Below are 25,248 nucleotides of genomic sequence, written 5' to 3'. Positions count from 1 at the left end.
AAAATTATTCTCCTCAAAATACCTGAAATCGGGTGGTACCGTTACATGGGGGCTATATAAACAAATGGACCAATACTGGTTTTGGTTTCATATTCATCTATTGTCATCCAAATCTGATAAGTATACAAACTAAGCAGAGACCAAAGCAAGTTAAATAAAACACAGATTATCATCCAAATTTGTAAGCATCTTCTTCTACCTAAACTTTTAACTCGAGCAAAAATTTCGTGATTACTGAGCAATAATTGCAAACTCTAGCGTGTTTATAATAACACTACAAACAAATAACTGGCTATATTAGGCTGTAACTCTGTTATCTTATCATGTACACCAACACAATTGAAATCAATAGAAAGGTGAAGCGTTCCTCTTCCAAGTATTGCTTACTTGCCCGGGATGTCTTTTCCAGGAAAAAAAATATAAACTGTAAATTAAAATTTTCACAATTTTCACACAAAAGTTGTGGCTCATTTAACCCTCTAAATATTATCTGATTGTCATATCAAACATCTTCTCTGTCACATACTCTTACATTATTTAAAATTTCGCGTTGATTGGACAATTATTGCGACCTACAGAGCCGCTACAAAATTGGATAAATATTATGCTTTTGGTTCATTTCACCCGCTAAATATTTCCCGATCATCACCAATAAAAATAGGGATCTATTCTTGTCTGAACCCGTTCTCCGTACAAAATTTCGTGACGATCTGTCCATAATTGCGGCCTTGAGTTTGATCACAATGTATAATGGACAGACAGTCACCCGGACGGATGGACGGACGGACGGCCACACATCTCAAAATCGCTTTATCTCGCCGAGGTATGAAGATTGTTATACCACATTGGTAGTCTCCGACGAATATTTCGCGGTGTTAAATGAATTTTTACCAAAGCAAACTTATAATACCCCTTCCACATAGTGGTGTAGGGTATAATAATTTAAATTACATATAATTTCAAATTTAAAAGCCTGGGTACATATGCCGCCTCGCCTGATTGCCTGCTTCATTTCTGACATAAGGAAAAAAAAAGAATAAATAAGAAAAAATCAACTTAGGTTGAAATTGGCTCGGCCTTCTTTATACCTTTATTTTTATTATGTCAGAAATGAAACTGTCAAGCAAGGCAAACAGGCGCGGCTTAAAGTCCCCTTTTATAAGTTCATCTTGTATTCAAGAAAATCTTTCCATATAGTATTGTTTAATGTTCTTCAGTCCTGTGGAATACATATTAAGAATAAAATTTTGTTTTCACTTTCGAGAGCATAACAACTTAACTCCATATTTAAGCTATCCTTAATTTATTCGTATATAACTTCATAAATTACCCTTTACTACAATATTTAAATACCCGCTACCCCTCAAGAAGTTTTGTTTCCGTTTTCTGTTTTTTCAAGTTAATTTGTGAGGTTAGTTATAGGAGGAAAACAACACAACTATAACCGTTCACCAATACTTAAGAATTTCTTTGTTTTTTATTGTTTAAAACTTCCCCACTGAAATGCTCAACATTGTGGCAAATATTTTTTACCCAGAGCACAAAGTAAAGGGAAATACTCAGTCACCCAAATACCAGCACTTGCTAAATAAACCCAACGCGATAAGGCCATGCTAATATGCCACACTCGCACCACCCGCTCTGTGAAAGTATTTATGGTGACAATAATTAATGACATTAGGGTTAAAAATGTCACAAACAATTAGTGTTTCATTTGTAGAGAGGATATAGTGTAAAAATAGAGCTACATGCCATCACGTCAGAATGCCTTAAAAGCGCTTTGCAAAATATGTTCTCTCTTTCGGCCTTTCTGCCTCTTTCTGTGTCCTTATGTGGGTTAATGTGTTAGCCTTTTTGCAGGTTTTGTTGTTTGGTGGGGGAGGGGTAGAACAGAGGGGTTATTTCGAATGATTTTAAAATTGCATTTTAACAATGTAAACGGCACCAGATGGTGCCGAAATTTATAGGGCTCCCAACACCCCCATACTGTTAAAAAACACATGTCTGGATCTTAACAACATGTCGAATAAATTAGTTCGTTAATGAAAATTCCAGCGCTAAAGGCAAAATTTGAAGAAAAAAATGTTTCCAAGAAATTCGAAAAGTGGTTTATTTAGACGGCAAAGACAACAAAGACGGCTTTTCACGTATAGAGATGATTTTAGGATCGTCTATTGAAGACGTTTTCAACCATTTCGTCCCGAGACTCATTTTTTACTTAATTTCTAAGAAAAAGATTCTTCTTTAGGATAATTAGGTAATTAGGATTTTAGCTGTACTATCGTGCAGAAATTGCTGAAATGTAGTATTTTGTCTTCTATGTGGCTATAATAATTTTTCCCCTAATATGCCAGTACATTTCCACGTTTGATATAGCCACTGACATATAGGATAAGACGCAGCGTTCGAAATTTCGAGCAGTCAACTTCGCGCTTGCGTATGTAAATCATGTTCTTTATATTTTGTGAAACTTTTACATATATTGACAATAATTCCCCATGATTACTTATTCAATTTCATTTTTTATACTTTTTTAAAATTAATTAAAAAAGCACCCCAAAATATTGGTTTCAAAAATGTACCCCTTCCATCGAGGGGGAGGGGGCGTTTTCAAGGGAAGAATTTTTTTATTTGCCGACAGATGAGACTTAATATATAAACTAAAACTTGTTTAAAATTTTACCTTTTTCATCCATAAATATTTTTTTAAGTGATTTTACTGTTCGAAAAATCGAACACCAAATGCGAAATGGGTTATGGTCGTGTATTAAGACGACTTTAAGGCCGTATATTGAGACGACTTAAAGGTCGTATATTGAGACGACTTTAAGGTCGTCTATTGTGACGAATTTTAGGTAGTCACTGTAGACGACTTTGAGGTCGTCGCTTGAGACGTCTTAAGGTCGTCACTTGAGATGACTGTAAGGTCGCCTATTGGGACGACTCCATGGTCGGCCATTATAACAACTTTTAAGTTGGGCTTTTTGTGGCGACTTTACGTTCGTATATTGGAACTTTTCCTAGGTCGGCTATTGAAAAGATTTTACTGTCTTCTATTGAGACTACTTTATTATCATATTTAGATATGAGTTTTAGGTCGTCTGAGTCGACTTTAAGGTCTATTAGACAACTTATTTTAGACAACTTTGAGATCGTCTATTAAGACGATTATGACATCGTCTATTGAGGCAACTTTAAGGTCGACTATTGGGACGACTTTAAGATCGTCTAATGAGACGATTTTAAGGTCATCTATTGAGACGACTATAAGATCGTGAAATGACACGACTTTTAGGTCATCTACTCAAAGACTATAAGGTCATCTATTGAGGCGACTATAAGATCGTCTAATGAGACAACTTTGAGGTCATCTATTGAGACGACTATAATATCGCATAATGTGACGGGTTTAAGATAGCCCCTTAAAACGACTTTAGTATCACCTATTAAGACGACTTTAATTTCGTCACTTGAGACGATTTTAATGTCGTCACTTGAGATGACTTTAAAGTTGGCTATTGGGACAACTTTTAAGTTGGGCTATTTGAGGCGACTTTAAGGACAGTTAAGACTTATTTTGAAAAAAATTAGAATTTATCGGAGTTGTTGCTGGTGTGTTAATCTGCAGGTCATTTACTGCCCTAACCTTCGTCGCCCTCATAGAAATATTTTTTTCGCACCTTTCTTTATTGAAGGAAGAAGTCTGGCTATTATTTATGAGATCTTCCAGTTATTGAAGACCCCTGTAAGTGGTCTTTTATATCTCGAAGACCCCTTTAAGGAGGTCTTCTATCTATGGAATAAAACCTTAGGAGGACATCTATCTACGTGTTTAATCTTGTAGGGATTTAAAGTCCATAATGTACCATACCAAAAAAATGTGTATTTAGCCCTGCGCAAAGTGATTTTCTGATCATTTTTCCGAGAAAACACTTACGACGCATCAAGACCGTTGCTGGTGTGTAGAAAATAAAATAAGTGTCCATCGTATTTTGCACACTTTTTGAGTTGCTAGCCCCACTTATAGTTATTTTGAGGTTGCTTGCCACCACTTCTGCATATTTTTAGAGTAATAAGCCACAATTACACTTGCGCATTTCTCTGCTTCTGATATTATAGCTGTAGCTTTCACCGGCTTAAACATGCTATCGAACGTTACACCTAATATTTTGGGGTAATTAGTGGTCGGAAACAAGACATCATCGACCTATATATACAACGGTAGCTGCATTTTATCAGCGCAGGTGGTAAACAAAGTGGCAGTAGGTTTAGCGGCGGGACCAAATTAAGTCCTGGACTTTGCAATGTCCATGTATGTCCTGTGATGAACTACGTACTGTCATCAACTACGCATTGTTAGTCTCAGATGTATGAGGGACCCAGATATGTTCTAAACTTCTTGTTTGGCATCTACAATCCGCTATACCAGCCTTAATTTCTCTTTATCCCAATACGGTGTATAAACAATGATAATAATTTCTATCGATACAATCATACGCATTGTGTGCAACCACTAAGGAATGTGTCAATATACATTCATTCCCACACACACTGGCACTATGTCATTTTTTTTCTTTTTTCATTTTATATGATTACGGAAGGAAGGAAGAATATCGTAATTTATATACATACGTATGAGTGTATTGATTGCTTGAACTTCCTTTTTTTCATCCCCTGGTGAGAAAGTATTAAATAAAATGAAACTACTTCCGTTGAAATCAAGTGTTGGTAAAATCATTCATTTATTGATATTTGGGGTTGTGTGTGACTTTACCTCTTCGGTGGCCATTGAATATCCTATGAGATGTATATTTTATTAAATATAATTAATAAACAGTATTAAACGATGAAATGTACGTGAATTTGAAGATTATTTAAATAGTAACATGATACAATTATACCATTACATTGTCATAATTACTTAATTATGAGTACAAAAATCAAACATCTGATGTGCCCAATGAAACGCTTCATTAAATAATAGTTAAAATTTCTTCTTGAATTCACAAAACATTCAATACAATAGATTTTTTTAAGATCTTGCATATAGTTAATCACTCGTTCAGTTTTAATTTTCCGGTAAATAATTTATTTAAAAAAGCTGTATATATCGAGAGTTATATCATCAACTGCAATATTATCATCCATTATTTCCAAACTAGCAACAGCAGCTATAGTGTTCCTCTCACCACCACCATCATATGTATCTAACGGCACCCCATTGGATTAGAAGAAATTTAAATTAATCAAATACATATTATGTCAACATTACGGACCACAGATAGGCTACGATAGAAAAGGATGCAAGAATAAACAATTCCATCTTGAATATTTGATATTTAAACAGAGAGTCTTCGCAATATTTGTTGCCCTTTTTATAAACGTTTACATATGTACATTAGGGTGGGGCGATTTCTCACAATTTTCAAAATAAATATTGAACAAAACAAAAAAACATTATATTTTTGAAAATTATGAGAAATTCAGTTATAGTTTTTTTGTGGGGGTTTTCAGACTTAAACCACTATAACTTAGCCATTTGTTAACCGATTTAAAAAAATAGTAACTTGTTCGAAAGATATTATTCACCCCTTTATAAGGAAGAAGGATCAATAGAAATCCGTTGTGAGAAAAAGAAGATATGTCTGTTTAAATTTGAAAATGTAAGAAACCCAGATGTTCAGTACTTAAATACGCTTAAATATTTTTCTGGTTAAATTTTGTAGCACAATGTCATTTATCGGCACTTTCCGAAAATTTTGAACATTCTTAAGGCCAAAACTGCCTGAAGGAGCGTTCCTATGCTTTTGCGATGTATTAGAGAGTTTTCAATTACTGTCTTGGCTACAATTTTTGTCTTTGTGTTGGATCGAAAATCTCAATGGCTTGGCTGTTATATGCCAAAATATCTAAAAAACGTCAATAAAAAACTTAAAGTCAAAATCGGGAAGCTCGATTTTCACGGTAGATATATGGTCCAGTGGACTTTTTTGCTCAGTTCAATCCCAGGAATCAGAAACGCGAAGGGCCCATTAAGGTTTTCAAATCGCCCCGGCCTAATGTACATATATGTATGTATGTATGTATGTGATTGTCTCCAATAAACCATAAGTTTAAAACAAAATCCCCACGCAAGATGTTGTAGTAATAAAATTTATATGTACCATCCCTGCAAACATTTTCTATCGCCTGGTTGACGGAAAGATCACTTAAAAGCAATCGTGGTGTCTGCTGCGGCAGTCGCATTTTTATCCGAAAAGATAAAAATTACTAAAGGAACTGTTCCACTTAGGGTGTCCAAAAAACCGGTTTTCCAAACAAAACGGTTTTCGGTTAACCGAAATTTTCAGTTTTTTCAAAAACCGGTTTTCGGTTTTAAAAAATTTTCAAAACCGGTTAACCGGTTTAAACCGGTTTTGTAAAATAAGTACGAAATTGCTCATAATTGATAAATATTTGATTAAAAATGTGCGGCAATGGGTAAATTAAGTATAACTAATTCGTTATAATATAATTATCTGATAATATCCTTGTTATTTAACATTCAACCTTAAAGTGGAGACAGCAAACATAAGTCAGAAATTGTGCTCCAAGAATAGTAAAATCCCTTACAAATATACGATTGTGTACCAAAGGAATTAAATTTACATTTTATTAAGTCTGGATCTCCTTCTTGCGTTGAGAACCTCAAATTATCGTGCCGGAATCAAAATGTGCTTTGTTATTGTTATCCTTTACATCCTTAAATTCGACAAGTTCTTAGTTTACTGTACTAATTCAAAAAAGTATGAATAACGTCATTCAAACAACCGTGTGATATTACGCATACACAGTTTTTTCATAGATCGTTCAATTGAACTATATTGGAGTTGTGCCATTTTACACAAAATATTTTTCAAGTTTAAAGGTATCTGACATTTATAATTTAGCCGTACCTTTTGTTAGTTAGGTTTAGTTTACTTTCAAGAATACAATTGTAATGAAATTTTAAAAATATTACTACTTTTTTAAAACCGGTTAACCGACACAAATAACCGGTTTTTTCGGTTAACCGAAAATGACGTTTTTGGCGAAAACCGGTTTCGGTTTTATAACTCAAAACCGGTTTCGGGTTTGGACACCCTTGTTCCACTTATGCTGCCCAAGCTGTTGTGTCGCTTTCGTCTCTGCTGTAAGTTTCTTATGCGATTCTGTTGGAGTGTCAGAAGCGGGGCACTTTAATAGTCTATAAGACGTTAAAAATTTGGAATAAATTGATAGTTTCTTATTAGATTTATAATGAACTAATAAAAAACGAATGATAATTCTATCATTATAGAGATGGTACAAAATAAACTTAAATTTCTACGAAAATTTGGGTACAGTTCTTCGTGAAACTTCAAATTTCTATGACTCCTATTCCATAACGAGGTCCAATGTTGGGATTAAGATAAGTTGATCGTTAAAATATCAGGTGCTTTTTATTGGTTTTGGTCTGATCCAACATACTATAAAGAAAAAACCAAATCCTTCCTATACACAGTTTTACACTGTCAATTTTATTGACTACAAAACTAGTGTGACTAAGTCCCAGTGTTGTTGCTGCAGAATAAATAAAACAAGTCATATTTTTCAACACTAATTTAATGATTTTTATTAATTACACTATGCAACACTGAAAATGCAAACAACTTCTAATGGGCATTTTTCGAAAGTAGGCTACAAAATTTCTAATTGGATTTCGTGTTGTTAGATCGGGTTTGGATTTTATAGCCTAATCTAAATCTGGCTAAAATGACACTTTTTTCCACTTATCTGGGCTTTATCTCAGAAACTAAAAAGAATTTTACTTCGCGGTCATCAGCAACATTATAGCCCGAAAGTAGAAGTACTTACGTGTCAAACGGAAGAACTAGGAAAAACTGCATCTAGCGTATCAAAATCGATAAAATATATCAAAGTTTACATATTTTCTGGAATTATGGTCAGCAGCAGCTAAACTAATGGGAGTTGAACCAAGTAACCTTTCGCAAAAATTTTCAAACAATGTGCTCAGCAATTCGTCAGAACATTCTGAAACTCTAAAATACTTATTTCACGTTGTTTAGGCTATAGTTCAAATCATACCTTCTACAAGACATATTACAAGCAATGTTCACACAGGCTGTTTATTTTCATATTCGAATTGGTTTCAGAGATATTGCATCGATTTGTTCTAAAAAGTCAATATTTAGTCATGTTTAGATGGGGCCATAAAATCGAAACCCGATCTATGAACACAAAACCAAAATGCGATTTTTGTCAATTAGGTCTGTACTTTCATAAAGTCCACCGTTGAAGTTGTTTGCACAAAATTACCTTGAATATGTTGCACAGTGGCAGGGACGTAGCCAGGATTTCATTTCGGGGGGGGCCCACCTGACCGAAATTTTGAAAGTTCATGTTAGCGAAAATTTCTTATTTAGCAAAGACGTAAACCTTATTTTAGACTTATATTACTGATGAAATAATGTTCATTACTATATTTTATATAAAATGACGTAAGACTTCTTGACCAATGTCCATTGTCTTTTTGACAATATATCAGAGTTAATATATGTTCAAAACAATGGATATATTAATCATCGCATATATTTTTGGGTGTATCATTTATCAAATAACTCACAACTACAGTAAATGTTATGTAGTTCAGTGATATCACTTCGGTAAGACCAAAATAAGGAGTATACAATCGGAAACCCTTAGAAATACCTTAAGATTTAACTTTTTTGTTTACATGGAACATTGAGGACCATTCCTTTGTTTCCTACTTCACAAAAGTTCAAAATCACGGCTTTAATTTTCCACTCCAATTTTATTGAGTAATTTATGGAAGGAAAATGAGATTAGTAGAGAATTGATTTGGGCAGATGGAACGTTCGGATATCATGACGTTATCCAGTAGTATTTTTTATATTTACAGGTATATTTAGCAGTTATCTAAATTAAGGAAAAAACTCCGAGACACGTGTCTTCTTTTTGTCTTTTATCACGCTGCCGTTTCAAAATATGGTCAATTTCGGAAATTCAATCGTTGCTATTGTCATAAAGAAACCAATTGTAGTTATTTCCCTGAGTATATTTTGGTGTCAATCGTAGATCTTATCGCAAAGAATTTCTGAAGGCTGGTAGTGGTTTTCTTGATAGAGAACTAATGCTGAACAATAGTGAGCCTATCCATAATGAAATTCTAGCACCCAATCGCGGGACAATCGTCGAGCTTCTCTTATAGAAATTCTGGTTTCCTATCGTGGATCTTCTCATAAGTTGATTAAGAACTAGGAAAACTCTGGCAACCAGTCTTAAATTCTTTTAAAATGAAATTCTGGCCCCAATCCAAGGTCTATACATGTATACAAATCCATAAACACAATTTTCCCCAATATAAATTTTTTATACTCTTAGCATTGAGTCAAAATGTTTTTAAGGGCAAAGAGTGTTTGGAAGAAATGTGTTTCAGAAAATTTGGAGTCCACTTATATATGTTTGTCCATGTGGGTGGCTGCGTGGAGAACGCGATAATTCTCGAACAGATCAACCGATTCTGTCCAAAATTTGGCCTTCGTGATATTTTGTCAAAATTTCGATCAACTTCGAATATGGACTATATCGATCAACTCTTTCGATATCCTTCCACAGAGTATTTCTATTATTTTCAGAGAAGTGCAGTTTAAGACCTCTCTGGGTAATTAATAAATATGGTTTCACTTCCTTTATGCTAACAATTTAGTTATAAGTAAAAATATGAAATAAATAAACGTTTTGCTTTTTTGCAACAAGCGTTCTCGGGTCCGCTATTACTACAGTCCAAGTTTTTTCAGGGGCAAGTCCTTACTTCCAGAGAAAATGGCCCGAAAGCTGTAAAGAACACCTACGGCACCTACCATGTGCGCACAACAACTTTCGAACCGGATACTACGTTGGTCCAAACTTTGTTTTTCGCCATATTTCTGCGAGCCATACATACGAGTAAAGTTCGAAGATGGATGGTCGGTCTACTCCTTCTGGTATTTCCCCTCAAATTTAACGAATTTTAGCTAAAGCGGTATGTGCGATTTTTCTTGAATGGATCAACAGATTTGGACCAAACTTTGGATTTAGTAATATTTTGTCCAAACTTAGTTTTATCTCGAAAATGAACCTCATTGGTGAAGAACTGAAATGACTGGTGGGCGTAATATCTTTTAAAAAGAATGACCCCCAAAATAATATCTACTTCCAAAATAAACTATGTTGGTCCGGTCCATTTCTTCAGGTACTTTCTTCGCAACACTTGTGATCAATGATAAAATCTATATTTTGTTGGCAAGTTCATACGTCCGCAAATGGCTACACAATTCTGAAAAGCTCCTAATACATAGCTTCGGGTTAAAGGATTTTGGTTATGAAGCCGCTATTCAATCTCTCCATAGATGAAAGTTTCAGTTCACACATGTTCAGGGTATATTCCTGTCCGCAAAGCCGACTGATACTTGTTGAGATTTTGACGAATAAGAATCTGTATCCGTCCAGTTTTTTTTATACCATACACCACTATGTGGGGAGGGTATTATAAGTTGGGTTTGGCCAACAAGTTTGTAACGCATCGAAATAATGGTCGTAGCCCCGTACTTATATATACCAAAATGAATGTCTCGACGAGCTGAGTCGATCTGGCTATGTGTGTCCGTCCGTCCGTCTGTCTGTCCATCTAAACCTTTTAATCACGCTACAGGTCGTAATTTTGATCGGATAGTCACGAAGTTTTGGTTGCTTATGGGGGTCCCAGAGAGAAAGAGGTATATTATGTTTGGTGGTAGTCGGATTATATTCCCTAAAAGAAATGTTTACCAGTGAAAAACTTATGCACAGGGGTAGTGATGTAGGGTATTACATGGTCGGCCCCGTCCCGACTATAGCCTTTGCTCACTGGTTTGATTTAGTTTGTCGTCACAAAATCCTTTGCCGAAGAAGGAAGAAGCAACATTTCTAGAAATGTGTATCCATTGAAAGTACGTCCCAAAATACAATTCAATGTATATTATATTATATATAATATGCAATAAATAAAATATAAACTTTAACCTCAATAATCTTGATTTTATTATCATTCGAAAGGTCGAACCAAACATAAATAGCCCAATTATGAATATCAAGTTTTCTCACGGGGAGTTTACATTCATAATCACACTGAAAAATACGACAGAAAATCCTTTTTTGTACAATAGGCATTTACTAATTTGTAGCAGGAGACCAGTTTCAAATAATCTCAACGGGCGACACTGCGGTGGAACAGAATTATATCATAAAAAATGGTTGATATAGTTTTTTTTGTGCAAATTTCAAGCATAATAAAGAATTTGTAATTGTTATGATGTTCAAAATAGTTCATTACAAAAACGTGTTAGAAACTACAGTCGAAATCGCTTATAAAGTCGACGTTTATAACATCATATCGATTATAACGACCATATCCAAAAGTCCCAAATCTCTGGGGCTCTTTATAGCCCTATCGCTTATAACGACATATCGGTTATAGCGACGAATTCCGTCGGTTCCTTAATCGACGTTATAAGCGATTTCGACTGTATATACAAAAATTTTAAGCCACAAAATTAAGCAACGGTTTTATCGTTTATTGTTGAATTGCTCTTATCAAAAATTTCAAAAATAAAAGATCGCAAGAATGTTTTTTTAGATGTTGTTTATAAGCCAAAGTATTGGACGTAATATGCAACAAACGTTCAACAAATACAAATAAACATCTTGTTCTGAACTCAGTAACACTTGCAGTCAGCCTAAAATTACGAATATACGCTTAAACAACACCTTAAAACTTAACAACAACTATGCGGAAAATTGCTCAAAAAGCCTAACGTGTTCATTAGTCCTTATACTTTCAAATATGTTGGACAATAAGTATACCAATGTATTTAAATAATTCTCTGTAATACTTCCTCCAAATACTTTACATTTAAAACATTTCAAAATTTTATTTAAAAAAAATGTGTAGCATAAGCTAATATCCTATGGGATTGAAAATCATTTCGGGGGGGGGGCCCGGGCCCCCGGGCCCCCCCCCCTGGCTACGTCGGTGCACAGTGGTATTATAACACCATAACTGGGAGTAAGCCAAACAACTTATCACATTTTTATTGCTTGCACTTTCCTTTTTATTATACACTGCTATTAATTAATACTTTTAAATAACACTTTAACTTTAGCAAGGTAATAGCGATGGGTAACATAACATCACAAGAACTGAAGAAATAATTAGAAGAAATTACGTTAGTGAACGCATGTTTTCTTCCATTTATTTGCTTACATTACAATTCGTATAACTTTTTGCAATGTAAATTGGTTTTGTGATGCTGCTACTATTGTTTTACAAACACTAGTCTCTATAATACAGAGTAATATGAAGTTTGGGCAATACCACAGACTTTAAGAATTGGTTTTTGTCCAACATGAAGTGTCGCTTTTTATCTTCCTATAAGCAACGTAATTGTGATAACATACGGATAAAAAACGATAACAACATTTTTGTTCTTGTAAATAGATAACAGTCGCATTTTAAATAGAATGTAGGCACTTTGAAGAGACGCATTTGCTGAGAGAAGATATATATGTAATATCCAAATGTTTGAAGGGATATGTTATTTTCTTTCTCCCTTTCTAAATATATCTCTCTGTATCTTTGTGAATGCAATGTGTTAAAGATAATAAACATTAAAGTGTATACCGTACAAGTGATCCAGACTGTTAATGTAAGATGTTCTTTAGTTATGCTAGTCAGTTGGAGAATTTAAGTGTGTGTGTCTTCTGCTGGTCCATGCATGCATGTGCATGCATATGGTAAAAACCAAAATTCTTTTGCAATTCAATTTGAAAAAATTAAAAAAAAAAAATTGCGAGCACATCTTGGCATCACATTTTGGCCTCTAGACTCCAATAACGAGGATGCTGTAAGGAGCAGAGTATTCTTTGAGTCTCTTTTGGGCATATGTCTATAATATGTAAGGTTAAGCCAGAAATCGGAAAGGAACATAAAAAAACTTGTTGGCTTTAAACCATTTTTCTAGTTCGTGAATTCTGAAAGAGTGAAACTCGGATTCATAGATTGTAAAACATTTTTGGCTTTCAGCATATATATATGGCAACAACCAACAATCCTTAGCAATTCCATTTGAAAAAAATTAAAAAAAAAAAAAATTGCGAGCACATCTACAATTTGTGACATAGAGGTTAAGAAAAAAATTATATTTTCAAATCGGTTCGCGTTCACAAAATTGGACGATGCGCGCAAAAGTTATAGCGGTTTTTATTCTCATATAAAGAAAAAATATTTAAAAATATCTTATTTGCTGTTATGAGAAAATGTATGCATAAATCGTTAACAGCATTCCATATCTATTCGTAGATGTTTAAATATTTACTAAATTTATTATTATTTTCGGGGAAAATCAACAAACAATTATCCTGTCCCAGAGTCCGTACAAACCAGGGCTTCGGAGTCGAGCCATTTTTGGTCAGACTCCGACTCCAGTCCAATTTTTTTCTCGACTCCGACTCCAACTCCGGAATCGACTCCGAAAAGAGATAACATAAAATTCACAACATAAATTACAGTCATCTCAGTTTGAATTTTCAAGATACATTACATTGGGAGGATACCAAAACATAGACCTATATTGTTCGTTTTTTTTCTCGTTGACAATACGGAATACAAAGTAACAAGAACTTCAGCATACTTCACACTTCAGAATATGTAGCAAGAAACTGCAATCGGACGGTATCGTTACAAGGTTTTTCTACCGAATTTGTCTTTCCGAATTTGTCTTATGTACCCAATGAGACTCGAAATACCAAATTACCATAATTACTGACCGGTAACACTCTTTGTAATTTTTTGAGTTAGGTAAAATTAACGATATTTTAACACCGCAACGTGATAGAAGACCAAAATAGCGTATTGCCCCTTAACATACACTTTCGCCGTTAAGGTTACTTGAAACCTTTATGTCAAAAGGGATCATTTTCTTCAAACCGTTAAGAATTTTGATTTACACTTGTAGGCCTTTGTCTACATAACTCTTCATCTGCAAGGACAATATCTCGGATTCTTGTCCGTCCATAGTTATGTTTTAGGCATTGCACCACGTAATGTGACAAAAGAAAACCTTCGAAATATATAAATTCGGGCCGTGCCGTTATGTTCAATCGTAAGCCTATTCCTGCAATTTTATATATTTATACTTTATAAAGTTCCCGACGAATATTTCGATGTGTTTCAAACGGAGTGACAAGTTAGTATCTTATGGTGGAAAGTGTCTTTTGTCTACCACCTCAAAAAGAATACAAGTACGGCTAAGCCGAACTGACAATCGGAAATGATTAAATAGTTCTAGAAATTTTATATCCACCATCCTAGAGGTAATACTCATAATGTGACAAAAGAAATTTGTTAAATATTTTTCATTCCTCACCAGAAATATATTGACAAATTTATCCCAGATGCATGACTTAATTGAATAATCATTTGATCTCTTCTCATCGAAGGACAACAGGATAGCATAGGAATATCCCCTTAAATAGAGAGAGAGAAATGGTTAAGTAGGTTTACTTATAGATAACCACACACTATTCTATTATAAAAAGGAGACTTCTTTATAAAAGACGCATGGTTCTTCAAAAGACCGAATATGTCGTTTAAAAATTGCAGGAACATCGTCTTTAAGAAGATTCTAACTTTTCTCAAACAAATTCAGCAAAAAGTCTAGTAGGTCTTTCGTATGATTTCCCTTAAAGTACTACAAGGTCTTTCATAGAAGTCCAACAGGTTCTTTCACAGCAGACATAAATGACTTCTAATAAAAAACAACAAGAGAAGACCAGTGAGTCTTCTATAAAATGGCCTGTAAATCTTCTAAAAGATCTTCCTTAAGTATATTTGGAACATGCAAACATTATTCCAATCAATTGACCCAAAAATGTTTCCGATATGCATTTTGTAGTCAAAACAGAGGTTAAGAGATCATTTAAATAATTTTAATTGATTTGACAAATTTTGATAAATGTAGAACAGAGTGTTGCCCGGAGTCGGAGTCGAGCTTTTTTTCACGACTCCGGCTCCGACTCCAGCAAAATTTGCTAGACTCCGACTACAGACTCCGACTCCAACTCCAACTCCGAAGCCTTGGTACAAACCCTCAAAAAATAAATTATAAAATATATAAGGAATCTAGACAATGCGTAGAAAAATATGATACCAAATTTATAGAGATTGGGTACATAGATTGCATATTATAGCAACAACAAAAGAGAAAAGCTTATTGTTGGAAAATACTGTTGCAAATATATTTTTTGGTTTGATTCGAAAAATTAGAAAAAATATTTGGGAGTTCTCCCACTATTTCGCTAAAATGCCATACAACAATTAGTGTGTACTGCTAAAACTTCATCAAGAAATTTGGGAAATTAAGAGTAATATTGAAATTGCAATCATTCAAAAAAATGTGGAAATTATTATTCGCGAATTAGTTAAAATCAGTTGATGTGCATCCGTTTTTGGATACAGCGAATCAATGTCTTTCAATATCTATGCATATTTCGATGTTTCACTCATCGGTCAAAGTGTGCCGCCAGTAGCATCACACAATGCAAAGAACCTAAAATTGGGTAAAAATCGCGCAATTTGCATACGATTTTGATACGCATCAGGTTTCAGTAGCACCCATCAAAAATACGTCTATATACACATATTTCAAACAGATTCTTCAAGAACCGCGGATGTGCCTCCACATCCTATTTTTTGGTAAAAACCCCATATTACTCGTGAATCTCTGTAATTTATCACACGCGTTTCGCACATATTATAATCGCGTATAAAGGATTCCATTTATGTAAAAAATGTTAAAGAAAATCGCGGATTAATACGCCGATTTGTCAAAATACATTTTTGCCGATTTTCGTATTTCGAAGGTATCTACATCCGCGGTTTTAGTGGATGGATTCGATCGCGGAAGGTCTCATTAGACCCGTCGCGTAAAAAAATTAATTCACGCGGGGTACAAAGGAAATTGAATGGCACTTGTAAATTTTAAACGCAAAAAATAGGTTTTTTATAAAACTTCACGCATCAAATATTGACTCGGATGCTGTAAGGAGCACACTCATGAGATATGCATTAAACGGCGTAAAATCACGAGTTCTATAATCATATTATGAGTTTTAAATATTAAATAAACTTGTTGGCTTCAACCCATTTTTACCTATTTTACTACATTGATGCCAACACAGCTTCCACGTAAATTAATTTTAATGGTCGACCTTATGGGATTCCTCCTAAAACATTTCATTTTAAGAATTTCAATCATACTATATAGAATATATTAACAGTTCGCGAATTCTGAATGGGTGAAACTCGGATTCATCGATTGTAAAACATTTTTGGTTTTCGCCACATATTGTTTAAGGCTATTCGAATATTAATCTTGGCAAGTGTAAGTAAGTAATAGTGTGTTGCAATGAGTGGTGTGCGTAAACGTGCATGTGTTTGATGTGTCTGAGTGTTTAACCATGTGTTCTACATTCCCAGCAAACCAAATGTCTGATGTCCGACACGTCTGAACAATTTCGGAAGCAACGTCGTTCAGTTTTCGTTCCGATTTCTAAACGATTTTTCGGAGCGGAAATAGTTTAGATTTCGTACCGATTCCGTTCCGATTTCGGAACGAATGTCGGAAAGAAATTTCCTTTCCGAATTTCCCTCGGATTTTCTTCAGATTTCGTTACGAAATCGGATCGATATCGATACGATGTCGCTCCGACATTTCGTTCCGAAATTATGTCAACCACTTCATACAACTTTCGTTAAGATATCGTTACGATATCGGATCAGACATCGGACGTATCGTCCGAATTTTGTTCCGATTTCGTTAAGATGTCGGTACGATTGGTTTGCTGGGTTGACACATGTTGTTAGTTTTAGGCAATTGGCCAATATCTATCTAATATGACAAGAAAGCAACCATATGTCTAGATGATAGTAAATTGTCTACGCATTAAAGTCAATGGGATAGGCAGAGGAATGTTTAAGACATTAATAAGTTTTTTTAATTAATTCTCTTTCGAGTTGACCTGTTTAGACCTAAGAGGTACATTGAAAAATTAGGAATCCACCGAAGTCCCACACATTCAACCGTTATGCTACGTTTCACGGGTGGTTAAATCCTATTATCAGGCATATTATAATGTCAATTTCGCATTTTTAGCAAAGCAAAGACGACATAAAGCCAGTGCTATGATCTTCTTTAGTTCGACATAGTTTGTAGGGTAATCAGCATTGGAAACATACGGAAAATATCTCATTTTGTTCAATTTGCTGCATTGGCTTATTGACCTGTTTATCGATACAAAGTCGGCAGCAACGTCCGCCCTCAAGTAATCAATTTCATATTGACTGTAAAACATTTTGTTGTTATTCAAATGTTTATCAAATAAACGAATAAACATATTCAAAAAAATTTTGAAATTTTTTATAAAACAAATTGTAATTTTTTTTTTCAAAAAATTTTAAAACGTTTCCAAAAATATTTTCCCCGCTCTATAAAATTTTCAAACAACCACAAAATTAACTGTCCTTTTTTTCAAAAAACAAATTTTGAAAATTTTGTAATATTTTCATTTGTTTATAATAAACGAATTAATCTAAAACTTTTAAATAAAAATGGTTTGAATTTTTTTGTAGAAATTTTCAACAAATGACTTGTCTACATTTTCGAAAAGATAAGAAATAATAAATAATTTAAAAATTAAAAATATTTTGAATTTTTGAGTTTTCTTATAAAAAATGTTCGACAAATAATATAAATGGCAATTACAAAAATAAAAAATAATTAAAAAAATAAATTACAGTGTTTTATTTATAAATACTCAAATAAAACGCTTGCCGTTTATTGCCATCTAAATTTGTCACAATTTTTTTATTTATATGCCAGCGTTTTATTTGAGAGATTCCATCATGAAGAAGAATATGCTTATAGAGGCTAAGAGAAAAATTCTAGTGTTTAGTGTATTTATAAATAAAACAATGTAACATAATTTTGGCCGAACATGTAGGTAAAAACGTTAAAAAGGCTGAAATCGGTGGTACCATTATATGGGGCTATACAAAAACCCTGAGCCATGTCCACAATTTTTGGTGGAGAAGTTTCTATACTATTGTTAATTGAAACGCCAAGTTACAACCAATTTGGACTGAAAATTAAGATAAAATTCTTAAAATTCCTGAAACCGGTTGGTTCTGCTATATGGAGGCTATACCAAAACGTTGACTTATGTCTAACATTTCTGGTGTGGAAGTTTCTGTACAATTGGGAACCCCAAATTATAGACTATTAGGCTTAAACATGAAGATGAAATTCTTAAAATACTTTAAAAAAAAAATGGACCCACATTGGTTTTGGTTTCATATGCATATATTGCCATCCAAATCTGAAAAGTGTGCAAAGTTTTAGATCGATTGGTCAACTGCAAATGTGTGGAAAATCAGTAACTAACAACAAAGGAAGTTAAAAAAAAACACTGTAAAAATGGACCCATATTGGTTTTGGTTTCATATTCATGTATTGTCATTCAAATCTTAAAAGTGTGCAGTTTTAGTTCGTTTGGTCAACTGCAACTGCGTTGATAGTGATTTACTAGATTTGAACTAAACATTTTTCAACGGTGGCAAAATACCCCTCAGTAATGTTGGCGACATTTCCTGAGTATTTCAGCCTTGAAAAACTTCTCCACAAGTGGTGTCTTATGACACGCCGTTCGGACTCGGCGATAAACAGTAGGCCCCATGTCATTGAGCTAAATATGAATCGGGGTGCACTCATTGATATGAGAGAAGTCTCCCTTGTCCCGTATGGGATGTTGTGGAACAATGTTTTTTGTTTGTTGTTTTTATTTAATATATTTATCTGGTTGTCTTCTCCAAGTTTATGCCAGTCATCCTCTTCTGCGACTTCCATGGGGGTTCTGAGTAATAGATTTCCTTGCATTGTCGTAATAAGACATCCTCCGGGTATGACCTATATACCTCCAGTGTGGTTCCTTGATATTGAAATATATTCGTGTTTAATATGTCTATGCCGATAGCCTGGTATTTGATATATGAAAAAACTTTATTTATATATCATACTATTTTTTAAACGTTCCAAAATCACATTATCTGATAAGGATAGATTTTTTCAATGTTTGTAATTAATTTTTGCAAATAACGTCTCATAATATTCTCTTAAAATACTTTGATTTTCTGTATATTCCAGCATAACTATAAATGTATCGCTTTAGTGAATTGAAATGCAATAGTTGAAGAAAAAACAGACATCTCTAGAAAAATTATTTGTGAAGCGAAATCAAAGTTATGCGGTAGAATTTACAATTTTCATTTAATAAAGTTGAGCTGTTTCCAGTTTCCTCCTTCTCTATCTATCTTACAAAATAAACAATAAACATTAAGAAATCACACAAAACTAGGAATGTAAACCAACTTCGATAGAAGTAAAGAAAAAGTAGAAAATAAAAAACAACTAAGTGAAATAAACAACAATAGTTTGTGATGAATGTGCTTTTGATTTGTACCATTTTTCTTCTACAACAAAATATAACAACAAATACTAAATGTTAAAAACTACACAACACTCCAGTAAACAGAAAACTCATTGAAAAAAAATGAAATAAACGGTCATCATAGAAAAATCGGAATAGACGGCGAGTCCAGGAAGGAAATAACTAAGAAACGACTGAATGAATCCGACAACAGACCAAGAATAAAATTCGCAAAGAAAAAAACTTCATCAAAACTATGAAGTGGGGCAAAAAACTCTGACAAGGAAGAAAAAATAACACTACTTTCTTAGAGTTAAGACGGCAGCAATAGCATGACCATCATAATGAGGATGCCAAGAAATTCTCATTGACCGTTAAAATACGTATGGTAGAAAAAATGTACGTCATTTCTACAACTAATGTGCAATCTACTTTTTATATGATGATGCTGACAACGACAATAACTTTTACCAAAAGATAAATATACGTTATAAGGCAATAAATAAAAAAAATATTTATTTCCTTTGCATTGACAGTAACAGTAATGGAAATAACAACAATAATATTAACATGAACGTTACTAAAAGTTTATAGTCTGCATTGATACTTACATTTGTTCTATAGGCCGAACTAAGAAAAGATCTCCATTTCTCTCTGTCTATTGCTTCTCTTTCTGGAATACCGCACCTTGTCATCTCTTCATCCACTTTTTTGCGCCATCTATTCTTTGGCCTGCCAATTCTGCCTGCATTCATCATCGCTCATTCCTATGATATGGACTAGCCAACGTAATCGCTGCATCTCGATACGTTTAACTATACTGATGTCGTTGTATACCTGATACAGCTCGTGGTTCATGCGACGTCGATATTCACCGTCAACGCAGATTGGTCCGTAGATCTTTCGAAGAATTTTTCTCTCAAACACACCAAGCACTGCCTTATCAGCTTGCCCAAGTAACCAGGCTTCGAAACCATACATCAGTACGGGTAGTATCAGTGTTTTGTAAAGCGTTATTTTTGTTTGACGAGATGTGGCTTTGTTTTAAATTTGTAAATTGCTTAGTTCAGCCAAAGTAGCATCTGTTAGCCAATACAATTCGTCTGTTTATTTCACAACTGCTTGTGTTTACGGCGGTGCCGAGGTAGACGAAGTCTTTTACTACCTCAAAAATTATAGGAACCAACGTCAACAGTTGGCCCGATCTCTATGGACGCATTGCGTGTCGACTTTATCAACTTGGTCTTCCCGCCGTTTACCGCCAGACCCACCTTAGCAGATACTGCTTTGATCTTAAAAAAGGCATCTGTTACTTCTGTTACTGATCGTCCCATGATGTCTATATCATCAGCATAAGCAAGTAACATGTGGATATTGTTGCAGATTGTGCCACTTCTTTTGACGTTTGCCTCTCGAATAACCTTTTCCAGCAGGATGTTGAAGATATCACACGAGAGTCTGCCTCCTTACCTGAAACCTCTTTTGGTACAAAATTCTTCAGAGAGGTTCTTTCCTATTATAACTAAGGATCTCGTGTCAGTTAAAGTCATTTTACAAAGCTGAAAGAGCTTTGCGGGGATACCAAATTCAGACATGGCACAGTGGTCCCATTGTATGGAAAGGAGTGCCAAAAATAGTTATAATCGAGCTACCGCCTCGAAATTTTAAACATAGTTTTATAACGAGCCCAAATGAGAGAAAAACTATTTTAATGAATGTAGGTCCACATTTGGGTGTAGCCCCCGTATAAAGGTACCACCCGATTTTTTGTATTTTGACGATTTTAGCCAAATTTTCCAATCGATTTGTCTGTAATTTAGCATTTTGTGTTCTGAGGGAACAACATACCTCCTTGCAACAAACGTTTATTATAAGTCCAAGTTTAGATATAGGTCCCATATAAACGTACTTCCCGATATTCGGTATTTTGACGATTTTAGCCAAATTTTGTAATTTTATTTTGTATTTTGACCTCCGAAAAAAGTTTAAAAAAAATGTTCAATATAGGTCCACCTTATGGTATAGCTACTTATAAACGTACCTTCCGATTTTCAGAATTTTGGCGATTTTGCAGACGTGGTATAAGGGGGGAATAACTTGCAGGGTGGCAGCTGGATATTGTTTTATCGTAAACTAGAGACTTTCCCTTGTATATAAAAAAAATATGGACTTGACTTACGGGGCCAACATTAGTAAAACTCAACATAAATTTATAGTAATGATATTAAAAATAGCACAAAACATCATTTACAAAAAATTTATTTTTAAGGAAGTTAGAAAACGAATTTTCAATATGTCTTTTCGTAAAAACATAGTCAATACCATCGGCTATAAGTTTCATTCTGGAAATTTTACATTTATCTCTTCAATTTGTTTAATTTCACTCATAAGCTACGAAAGCTTTGCGGATCCATTTTTCGTTTTTAAGTCACCGCATACAAATCTCAACTTCTTCGACTTAACTTGACATATTACCGCTGTAAATTGGCAAACATAATATTGGATATTACAAATTTAATGTGTTTCGAGAATATTTCTTTCAATCGCAATCAAATTTGTCGCCATTAATTTTTCGATTTTTGTCCACGGGCGGAACCACAGTGCATGGCCTGGAATACCTTTGAACGTAGTGGGCTGTCGAAGGCTGCTTTATAATCGACAAAAAGGTGGTAGGTGCCGATCTGCATCTCTTGGATCTTCTCCAGGATTTGCCGCAGGGTAAATGTCTGGTCAATGGTGGATTTGCCAGGTCTAAAGCCGCATTGGTATGGCCCAATTATCTCGTTGACCATAGGCTTTAGTCGTTCGCACAATATCCCTAACACGATCTTAGAGCATACAGTCTTATCTCCTTTCTTATGGACGGCACACAGGATACTCAGGTTCCAATCGTCGGGTACTTGTTATTCCTGCCAGATGGTGCTAACTAGCTGATGAATACACCTTATCACCGTGTCGCCTCCGGTTTTGAAAAATGCTCTTTCCATATCCTGAGCACACTATCTGTATCAGTTACCAAATTACCTTGCTGATCTCTACAGGGGGATGTGCCTGTACTAAAGCCATCAGTTTGATGCTTCACTCTTTGGTAGAATTTTCGGACTTCATTCTGGCTCCTGTACATCTCGATTTTTTCACACTCCCGATTTCAATCTCTCTCTTTTTCATGCGAAAAAGACTTTTCTCCTCTCTCCTTTTCTCCCAATACCTTTCTCGAGCGCTCCTGATCATACCACGGATTCCTTGATTGAGGTCTTTGGTATCCAAGTATGGATTTTGCGGCTGTTTACATGGAGTGGGCATTGCTTTGCCATTGCGCTGGTATGTTATCGGGATGAGGAGTGCCTTGCTAGTATGTTATCGGGCTAGTTGAATGGAATATGCTGTGTCTATCTGTTGTGATTGCAGCTTACCGATATCTAACGTTCGTGTTGTGTCTGTTCGTACTTTGTTTGCTAAGTTTAACCGGGTGCGTACCTTTGCTGCAATTCGTAGCGGTCCGAGTCTATGTTTGCTCCTCGGAATGAGCGCACATCCAACACGCTCGATGAGTGTCTTCCATCTATCACAACGTGATCAATTTGATTTCTTGTTTTCTGATCTGGAGACAGCCTGGTGCCCTTATGAATGTCGAGATGTTTAAATCTGGTGCTGCTAGCTACCATGTTTTTTGCCGCTGCGAAGTCTATCAGCCTCATGCCATTGTCAGATGTTTCATTGTGGAGACTGAATTTTCCGACTGTTGGGCCAAAGATATTTTCCTTCCCAATTTTGGCATTAAAATCGCCTAGAATAATTTTAATGTCATGGGCAGGACAACGGTCATATGTTTCTTCTAAGCGCTCATAAAATATATCTTTGGTCTGTTGGTCCTTGTCTTCAGTGGGAGCATGAGCGTAGATAAAGCTGATGTTGAAGAATTTTGGTTTTATTCGAATTGTAGCAAGTCTTTCATTCACTGGGGTGAAGCTGGAGACCAGCTGTTTTAACCTCGGACCAACTACAAATCCGCAACCAAACTCATGCTTTATGTCATGGCAGCTATAATGCAGGGCGTCACCTTTAGGTGTTGTTGTGACGCTTTTCCCATTCCATCATATTTCCTGCATGGTAGTAATGTCGGCCAGAATCCACATTTTAAGGTTTATTTTAGATTTTCGCGATTTTGTTTGGAAACCGCAAGTCCTATCGAAGAGGGGCTAAACAAAATGTTGTAGCTGTGAAAAATGTGTTCCTACGTTTTACAATTTTCGATGTATAGAAGCAACCCTTAAGTCCAAATGGCTGGGCATAAAAAAATAATCAAATAAATAAATTAATTAATAAATAAGTAAATTAATTAATTAATAAATAATAATAAGGACCAAGGACATTTAAGTAGGTAAATAACTAGCTACTAAAAATCGTGACTACTCATGTAACTGCTTATTTAAGTGGCCAAAAAACTACGCATTTCGCGCGACATGACCTTTTAAAAATAATGGGTTAGTAGGGGGTTTTGAAATTGGCATTTTTACTGGGAAGAAGCAGAGGCAAGTCCGTATTTCTTAGGAAAACAGCCCGAAAGTTGTAAAAAATCCCTATGTCACCATATGTGGCTGTCGGAGAGCACGATAACTCTCGAACTGTTCAAATGATTTGGTCCAACATTTGGTCTTCCTCATATTATATCCAAACTTAGTTTCATAGGGCAATACTTCTCCCCAATCTCCAAAAAATGTCACTAAAAAGCTAGGATGATATAACTTGAATGTGGCAACCAATTTGGTCCAAACTTTGGATCTCCAAATATTTTGTTAAAATTTAGTTTAACTTCTAAAGTGGCCCATATCGGTCCTCCCTACGGATACCTCCCCCACAAAGGTTCAACATTTGTGTCTTAGTGCAGTTAATTCCTAATTTTTGTCGGCAAGTTCAAATGTCCAAAAAGGGCCACAAAATTCTAAAGAGACCTTAAATACATTCGATCTGTACGTAGGTGAAAGTTTCATTTCACATGGCTGAGGGTATATATCTGTCGGCAAAGCCGACTGACACTTTTTTACTTGTTTTATGTAGTTTAACTTGTTTCTTTATGTTTGTTTTTTATGTTATTGTTGGAACATACGGATGAGTCCAGTTTTTACTTTCTGTTTTTATTCAAAAGTGTTCGCGGAACGGGCGGGTTATATAACGTCCCCCACCACACTTTATGTAAGCATGAATAGTTCTCTCTCATGACTTTATACATTTTAACTTTAGGAACTTGTTGAAAATGTTTTTAAATTATTCACGAAAAGAAAACAAGCCATTTCACCACCTCATTTAAACCTAACTATTTTTTTTTTATTTTTTGGTCCTTTTAGGGTCCTTTCCTCTTCTCATCACATTCATTTAATTTTAAATATAAAAACTTAATGTGGCAAAGAGAGTAGCTCTTGACAAGAAACTAGATGAAAAGATATAAAAAGGGTAACAAGTTGGCAACAGTCTTCTTTCTTTCTCTGTGTGCAGTCAACAACTCCCTGGAGAAGTAAGTTTGTCTTTTGTAACACTTGCACACTGCTGTCGCAACTTTTGGTGTTGCTGTTGTTAGAAAAGAACACACATTTTGCAAGGTATTTGACGGAGTATTTGGGAGTACCAGTTTGATGAATGAAAAATTATGTG

At 34.8% G+C, this 25,248-nt stretch overlaps 1 long non-coding RNA gene across 1 annotated transcript in view; it reads left to right on the top strand.

Annotated features, from left to right (window-relative positions):
- LOC141396729 (uncharacterized) overlaps positions 1-25,248 on the top strand; it is a 198,428-nt gene that overhangs the window by 160,746 nt on the left and 12,434 nt on the right. The window lies entirely within an intron of this gene.

The sequence above is a fragment of the Musca autumnalis genome, unplaced genomic scaffold (genome assembly GCF_047663935.1).
Source record: "Musca autumnalis isolate F117 unplaced genomic scaffold, ASM4766393v1 scaffold_3, whole genome shotgun sequence".
Taxonomy (NCBI): Eukaryota; Metazoa; Arthropoda; class Insecta; order Diptera; family Muscidae; genus Musca; species Musca autumnalis.
The sequence above is the reverse complement of the archived record's forward strand: the minus strand, read 5'-3'. Positions and strand labels throughout refer to the sequence as shown.